The 8246-nt window shown below is 39.3% G+C and overlaps 1 pseudogene; it reads right to left on the bottom strand.

The window, feature by feature from the left end:
• LOC143647874 (clathrin light chain B pseudogene) lies at positions 1–879 on the bottom strand (annotated as a pseudogene).
• Positions 880–8246: the final 7367 nt, after the last annotated feature.

The following is an 8246-nucleotide window of genomic DNA, read 5'->3' as shown; positions in this document are numbered from 1 at the left end:
AAGCCAAGAAAAAAAAAAAATACATCAAGAGAGACAGTCACAACTGGGCAGACTGACAGGAGGCATAGGGGTCTGGGCCATATGGCCAGGAGGGAACAAAGGGTAAAAGGACCGAGGTTCCCCTTCCCAGCCCCGGGAAATGGGGAAGAATGGAACAGGCTGTGGGTAGCAGCTGCTGGAAGTGGTTTCCATCCTGGCCAAAGCGGCTGCCCCTCTGCCCCTCCCTGCCCATGCTTTGTAGCCGTGCTTGGGGCAGGCACCTAGCGTGACAGCGGCGTCTGCTTCAGGGACATAAGCACCGAGCGCAGGCGGGACACGTCTTTGCACTGCTTGCTGCTCTTGGGATTGAAGTCACACAGTTGGGCCACCTTCTCCCACTCTGTGCCTGGTGTCTCCTCCTTGGATTCTTTCACGAAAGCCTCCTCAGATGCCCGGTTGTTGATCTTGTTCTTCTCCACTTGCTCGGCTCTGGCGCTGGTTCCACTCCTCCAGGTCCTTCTTGTTCCGTCACCTTAGAGGCGGCATCTAGCTCCTGCAGCCGTTTCCTCTGCTCCTCCCTCCATTTGCCGATGCTCTCGGGCTCCTGCGTCAGCCGGTCGGCCTGGGCGATGGCGGCGTAGCCGTCGGCAGGCCCGTTCGCCTCCTGAAGCACGTCTCCATTGACCTTGGTTCCCCCCATGTCCTCAGAACCAGCCCCACTTGCGGTCCCGGCGGCGCGGGGACCGCCTGGCTGCCGGCAGGTGCCCCGAAGCCCTCGTCATTCTCTATGCCCGCGATCTCACTCTCCTGCTGGGCCAGGAACGCAGCCGCCGGGTCCTCCTCCGCCGCCTTGGGGGCCCCGCTCTCCGACGACGAGAAGAAGCCAAAGTCATCAGCCATTTCGCCCGCGTCTTGGCTGCAGCCTGCGCCTGGCGCTTGGCTCTAGCCCGGTGCGTGCCGGGCGCGGCGCCCCTTCGGCGGCGACCCTGTACCCCGAACCCGCCCGGGGGAGGGGGAGCCTCCCTCGGCTCGGTGGCCCCCGCACTTCCTCTCCGCCACCCGGTGGGGCTCGCCTGTCACTCCTGGAGGTTATTCTTATGCATTATATAGATATCACCTTTTTAGTTACAGTGTAATGGAAAGGCTGGAGGGAAGTGCCTGAAAATGTAGAGCTGTGTTCCAGTAGCCTTGTTTCTTTTTTTTTTAATTTATTAATTTTTAAAAAGTATAACAACCAATACAAACATTCTTAACATATCATTCTGTTCTACATATATAATCAGTAATTCACAATATCATCACATAGTTGTATATTCGTCATTATGATCATTTCTAGAACATTTTCATCAATTCAGAAAAAGAAATAAAAATAAAACAGAAAAAATTCGTACATAACATACCCCTTACTCTCCCTTTCATTGATCACTAGCATTTCAATCTACTAAATTTATTTTAACATTTGATCTCCCTATTATTTATTTTTATTCCGTATGTTTTACTTGTCAGATGATAAGGTAGATAAAAGGAGTATCAGTCACAAGGTTTTCACAATCACACATTTACATTGCAAAAGCTATATCATTATACAATCATCTTCAAGAAACATGGCTACTGATTGTATATAACTTTCACAATGTGACTGTGTGATTGTGAAAACATTGTGTCTAATGATCCTTTTATCTAGCTTATCGACAGGTGAGTAAAATATATGGATTAAAAATAAATAAATAATAGGGGGACCAAATGTTCAAATAAATTTAGTAGATTGAAATGCTAGTGATCAATGAAAGGGAGGGGTAAGGGTATTCATATGGTACGTGTGAATTTTTTTCTGCTGTATTTTTATTTCTTTTTCTGAATTGATGCAAACGTTCTAAGAAATGATCATGTTGATGAATATGCAACTATGTGATGATATTGTGAGTTATTGATCATATATCAAGAATGGAATGTTCATATGGTAAGAATGTTTGTTTGTATGTTGTTATGTTGAATAAATAAATGAAAAAAAGAATTATCCATTTAGCTATTAAAAAACACCAGTACCACTCCAATAAAAAGTATTGGTTGGTGAAGCTGTGGACAAATAAGAACACTCCTGCATTGCTTGTAGGAATGCAAATATTTCAGCAGCTGTAGAAAAGTTTGGCAATTCTTCCAAAAGTCAAATGTAATTACCATAGTGTCCTGCAATTCCATTCCTATGTATATACCCAAATGTATATTAGTACTTAAACAGTGTATGTACACGCGTGTTCATAATAGCACATTCACAGTAGTCAAATGGTGGAAATTTTTGTCAACAAAAGAATGGATGAACAAATTGTGATATATATATATGCCACAATATATTCAAGCATAAAAGTAAATGAAATATTGATACATGCTACAACATAGTGCAACATGCTACAACCTGCAAAATAGTATGCTATGTGAAAGAAGTTAAACACAAAAGGTTATATGATTCTATTTATATGAAATATCTAGAATAGATAAATCCATAGAGGCAGAATGCAGACCGAAACTGGTGTTTTACCAGGCGCTTAGGGGAGAGGGAATTGAGAGAAACTATTTAATAAGTAAGTTTACTTTACTTTAGGTAATGATGATGTTTTTAAATCAGATAGAGATGGATTTGCACAATATGGTGAATATACTTAATACCACTTCATTACTTCACTTTTAAATAGTTAAATACATGTTTTGTGAATTTCACCTTAATTATTCATAAAGAGAAAAAGAGCTATCCACTGACTCCTGTGTTAAAAGTGATTGTATGTTCAGATTGTGCAACAGGACTGATTGTAAAAGTTCAGAAACGAATAGTACAATACTATCTGATTGTAGCACAATAATGTAAGTACACTGAAAGAAGCCGGATGTGAGAATGACAGAGGGAGAAGGCCTGGGGGATGTATGAAACCAGAAGAAAAGAAAGATGATAAAGACTGATATGGTATAATTTAGGAATGTCTAGAGTATACACGATGGTGATTAAATGTACAAAGTAAAAAATGATTTTGTATGAGGAAGAACAAAGGAATTTCAGAATTGCAGGGTGTTGAAAATAGATGATCATCCATATTTTAAAACTTCAACTTCTGTGTGAGACAAAAAGGAGAAATGTTCATTTAGTGCAAAATTTAAATTTTGACTAGTGCATTTCTTAATTTAACTTGTATGGTCAGTTTAATTGAACACCATTAGTATATGGAACTTTAACTAGGGCATGAGATTTTGTTGGTTTGTCCAGATTAGTATGGTGTCCTGATAAATCCCAGCATGATTTGAACAGTGAATAAAGAAGTATTTACAAAGACCCCTTGGGGGAATGGGGAGAAAAGGGGAAAAATTCAACTTCCTCATTTGGAGAATTCCTGACATTCTCCCAAACAGTGGGGACAACCAAATCAATAGGCTCTGTCCTTGATCTTGGGATTCACCCTATGAAACTTATCCCTGCAAAGGATAGGCTAAGCCTACTTAAAATTAGGCTTAAGAGTCACCCCCAGAGAACCTCTTTTGTTGCTCAGATGTGGCTTCTTTCTCTAAGCCCACATGGCAAGTGAACCCACTGCTCTCCCCCCTCTACATGGGGCAGAAATCCTGAGATAAAAAGAGATTGAGAAATCTTGTAGACCAAAAGGGGGAAGAGAGAAATGAGACAAAATAACATCATTGGTTGAGAAATTTCAAACAGATTCAAGGGATTATCCTAGAGGTTATTCTTAGGCATTATATAGATATCCACTTTTTAGTTTATGATGCATTAGAGTGGCTAGAGGGAAGTACCTGAAACTGTACTGCTGTGTTCCAATAGTCAGGTTTCTTGAAGGTATAGCTTCTAAAATTTGATTGTGAAAACCTTGCACTTAATGCTCCTTTTATCTAGAGTATGGATAGATGAGTAAGAAATATGGATAAAACATAAACAAATAGGGTGGGCCATGGTGGTATAGTGGCAGAGTTCTTGCCTGCCATGCTGGAGACCTGGGTTTGATTCCCGGTGCCTACCCATGCAAAACAAAAACAAACAAACAAAAAACAACCAAATAATAGGGGAACAAAGGTTAAAATAAATTATGTAGATTAAAATAATAGTGGTCAATGAGAGAAAGGTGTGAAGTGTAAGGTATGTATGAATTTGTTCTTTTTTATTTCTTTCGCTGGAGAGATGCAAATGTCCAAGAAAATGATCGTGGTGATGTATACACAGCAATGTGATGATATTGTGAGCCATTGATTGTACACCATGTATAGAATGTTTGTATGTCAAGAATGTTTGTTTGTTTGTTAAGGTTTACAATAACAAATTTAAGAAAAAGTGATTGTATTTTAAAATAAAATATTTCCTTATGTAAAGTATTTTAAATACTTTAAATTCAACAGCACTAAAGATTTGTTATGTACAACTTAATGGTTGGGCTTTAGGGTGAAAGATTTCCAGTTTTTCCTCCCAGGGGATGGATTCTATTCAATCAGATAAAAAAGGAAAAACAAATCTTCCCAATTTATCAGGCTAAGTGTCTAAACGGGGCAGAAATATCCTACATTTTATGAAAGTTGCGAAGGTAGGGCACCCTAGAAAGTGGTGAAACTGTCAGAGTTTGTGTTTAGTATTGCCATAGTTTTCAAGTCATTCTAGGAACCCTTTGGACTTCTTTTCTCAGTTACTCAGGTAGCACTGCAGCAGCCCAGGTTCTTACACACTAGGGCACTCTCTTTCTTTTTATTTTGGTTACATATATGCAATATAAAATTTTCCATTTTAACCATTTTCAAGTATACAATTCAGTGATATTAATCATATTATTCAAAATGTTGTGCTACTTTAAAGCATTACACTCCCATTCCTCCAGTCCTGCCATCTCCAACTTGGTAACATGTAATCTACTCACTGACTCTAAGAATTTGCATGTTCTAATTATTTCACATAAGAAAAATTATACAATATATGCCCTTCTGTGTCTTGCTTATTTCACTCAATGAGGTTTTCAAGTTTCATCCATGTTGTACCATGTATGAGAACTTCAACATTTTAATTGCTGAATAATATTCCATTATATGTATAAACCATAATTTGTTTATCTGTTCATGTGTTAATGGGCATTTTGGTTTCTTCCACCTGTGACTACTGTGAATAATGCTACTATGAATATTGGTTTACAAGAATCAGTTTGAATTCGTACTTTCATCTGCTTTAGTTATATATACCTGGAAGTAAAATTGCCAGGAAATATTTTCTGAATAAACACCAGAATGTTTTCCACAGTGGTTGCACCACTCTAAATTCACAACAAAAATGAACAAGGATTGTTATTTCTCCACATCTTTACCAACACTTATTTACTTACTTTTATTTTATTTTTTTAATAATAGCTATTTTAGTGGGTACGAAGTACTATTTCATTGTGGCTTTGAATTGCATTTCACTAATGGCTTATTGATGTTAGAAATCACTTTATGGGCTTATTTACCATGTCTTCTTTGGAGAAATGTCTACTAAAATCCTTGGCCCATTTTAAAATTGTACTATTTGTCTTTTTGTCATTGAGTTATAGGACTTTTTTCTATATTCTGATTATTAAGCCTTTATCAGATATGTGGTTTCCAAATATTTTCTAATATTTTCTTCCATTCTGAGTGTTGTCTTCATTTTCCTGATGACGTCTTTCACATAAAACTTCTTAATTTAAATGAAGTCCTTTTTATCTGTTATTTCTTTTGTTGCTTGTTTTTGGTTTAACGTCTAAAAATCAATTGTCTAAGACAATATCCTGAAATTACCCCTTATATTTTATTCTAAGAATTTTATACTTTCAAATCTTATATTTAGAGTTTGATCCATTTTGAGTTAATTTTGTATTCTGTATGAGGTATGGGTAAACTTTCATTCTTTTGTGTTTGGATATCCAATTAACCCAGTATCATTTGTAGAGGAGACTATTCTTTCCTAATTGAGTGGAATTGATATCCTTGTTTAAAATCAATGGGTGTGAGAATTCTGGGAAGATGGCCAACTAGAGTAGCTCAAGATTAACTCTATTCCATGGAAAAGTTAGAGAAGGGATAGAAGGACAATTGAGGTAGTGATTCAGGAGTGTGGCTAATCTGGGAAAGCCATTTGCACCATATGCAGCAGCCCTGCTTGCAGAGGCCAAGAAAGTGAGGGGCAGAATGCTGGAGCCTGACATGGAGGCACAGAGCCATGGAGCCCATAGAACTGCATAGATGGGAGCAGGGGGCTAGAAAATAAGCCAGGCCATGTTCCGAGGGTGCACTACCCTCATTGGCACAACCCTATGACCAAAAACTCATTCCACATCCCACACAACAGAACCCCATCACCTGCTCCCATTCCCCACACTCCAGGTGCTCCCAACCCACCAGCCCCAGTGCTCATAACTTCCCCAGACCCCCACCCCAAGTGCAGCCCAACCCACCTCTCCTGTACCCATCTGAGCACTACCTCTGCCTCCCTATTCCCTACAGGCTGTTGCCAGTGCATAAAGGCTGCTGACACTAGCCCCCATACTTAGGTTACTCCTGCCCCCACCCATAGTGTTGCACAGCCTCACACCACCCTCCCTGAGCTCAACACATTCGTTTATGGCACTCCCAGGCCCATGCATGCAAACGGGCCCACACTCATGTCATTCAGCTCTGGGAACTGCACTTTACAGCAGTCCTACAACCGCGCATGCACACAGCCCTGATCTCACTTCCCAGTTCTGAGAAAGTGTTGACGTAGGAAGGCAGGTCACATCTGACCCAATCTATGAAGGCATAATGCTGACCTGCTGTCATAGCTCTACACATGCACACAAAGGGTCCGTGCATTAGATCAGTACACATCAGTGTTACACCCCCCCCAAGACCAAATACCTGCACAGCTATATCCTTCCTGGACGCTGGGCAATGACATTCACAAGCATCAGTGTAATATCTCCAATCTGTGCACATACCTGTGCTGAAACAAATCACCATACTGAGTGCTCTACGCTGTGCCCTGCTCCCTGCTGTACAATTATCACACAAACACAAGGCTTTAGACTACAGAAAGAAAACAACTGCCAAAGTAAATCAATCAAGATATTTACATATCATGAAGACAGCAGAAGATCATTAAACATCTCACAATGCAGACAGATATAGCCCTACCTAGAGACCAAATTGAAACACCAGAAGAGAAACAGATGTTGGAACAACTAATCAAAGGCATTCATGCAACTCTACTCAACAAAATAAGTGAGATAGCAAATGACATAAAGGAGATCAGGAAGACAATAGAAGAACATAAAGAGGAATTTGAATGAATAAAAAGAAAAATCACACATATCACAGAAATTGAAGATTTTGTTAACCAAATGAAAAACATACTAGAGGCACACAACACCAGATATGAAGAGACAGAGGAAAGAATGAGTGATATAGAGGACAGGATAATTGACTTCAAAGACTCAAAACAGCAAGTGGCAAAAACAATGGAAAAAAATTGAATTGAAACTCAGGGAAATGAAAGACAAAACAAAGCACTCAAATATAGGAATCACTGGTGTCCCAGAAGGAGAATAGAGGAGTAAAGGTCTAGGAAGAGTACTTGAGGATATAATGGGGGAAAACTTCCCAAATCTCATAAAGGACATAAACACACATGTCAAAGAAGCCTAATGAACTCCAAACAGAATAAATTCAAATAGGCCTTCCCTAAGGCACATACTAATCAGTTTGTCAAACGTTGAAAAGAAACAAAATCCTGAAAGCAGCAAGAGAAAAACAATCTACTGCATACAAGGGAAACCAAATAAGACAGAGTTCAGACTACTCAACTAGTTAACTGGAGGCAAGAAGGCACTGATATGATATATTCAAGGTCCTGAAAGAGAGAAATTTTTAACCAAGAATGCTGTAGCCAGCCAATTTGTCTTTCAAAATTGGGGGAAAGATTAAAGTTTTCACAAAGGGTCCTGAAAGAATTTGTCAACAAGAGATTGGACATACAAGAAATACTAAAAGGACTTCTGCCAGATGAAAAAAAGAGACAGGAGAGGAAGTTCTGGAGTAAGGCACAGAATTGAAGAGTACCACTAAGGGTAATTTTAAAAATGCAAATAGAAAGAGGGAAAAGAATATATTGATCTGACAAATAAAATAAAAAAGATAAGATGATGGAATCCAGAAACACCTTTTCAGTAATAACTTTGAAGGTTAATACACTAAACTTAGCAATTAAAAAATACAGATTGGCATAATAGAATAAGAAACAT

The sequence above is a fragment of the Tamandua tetradactyla genome, chromosome 10, assembly GCF_023851605.1.
Source record: "Tamandua tetradactyla isolate mTamTet1 chromosome 10, mTamTet1.pri, whole genome shotgun sequence".
Lineage (NCBI taxonomy): Eukaryota > Metazoa > Chordata > Mammalia > Pilosa > Myrmecophagidae > Tamandua > Tamandua tetradactyla.
The sequence above is the reverse complement of the archived record's forward strand: the minus strand, read 5'-3'. Positions and strand labels throughout refer to the sequence as shown.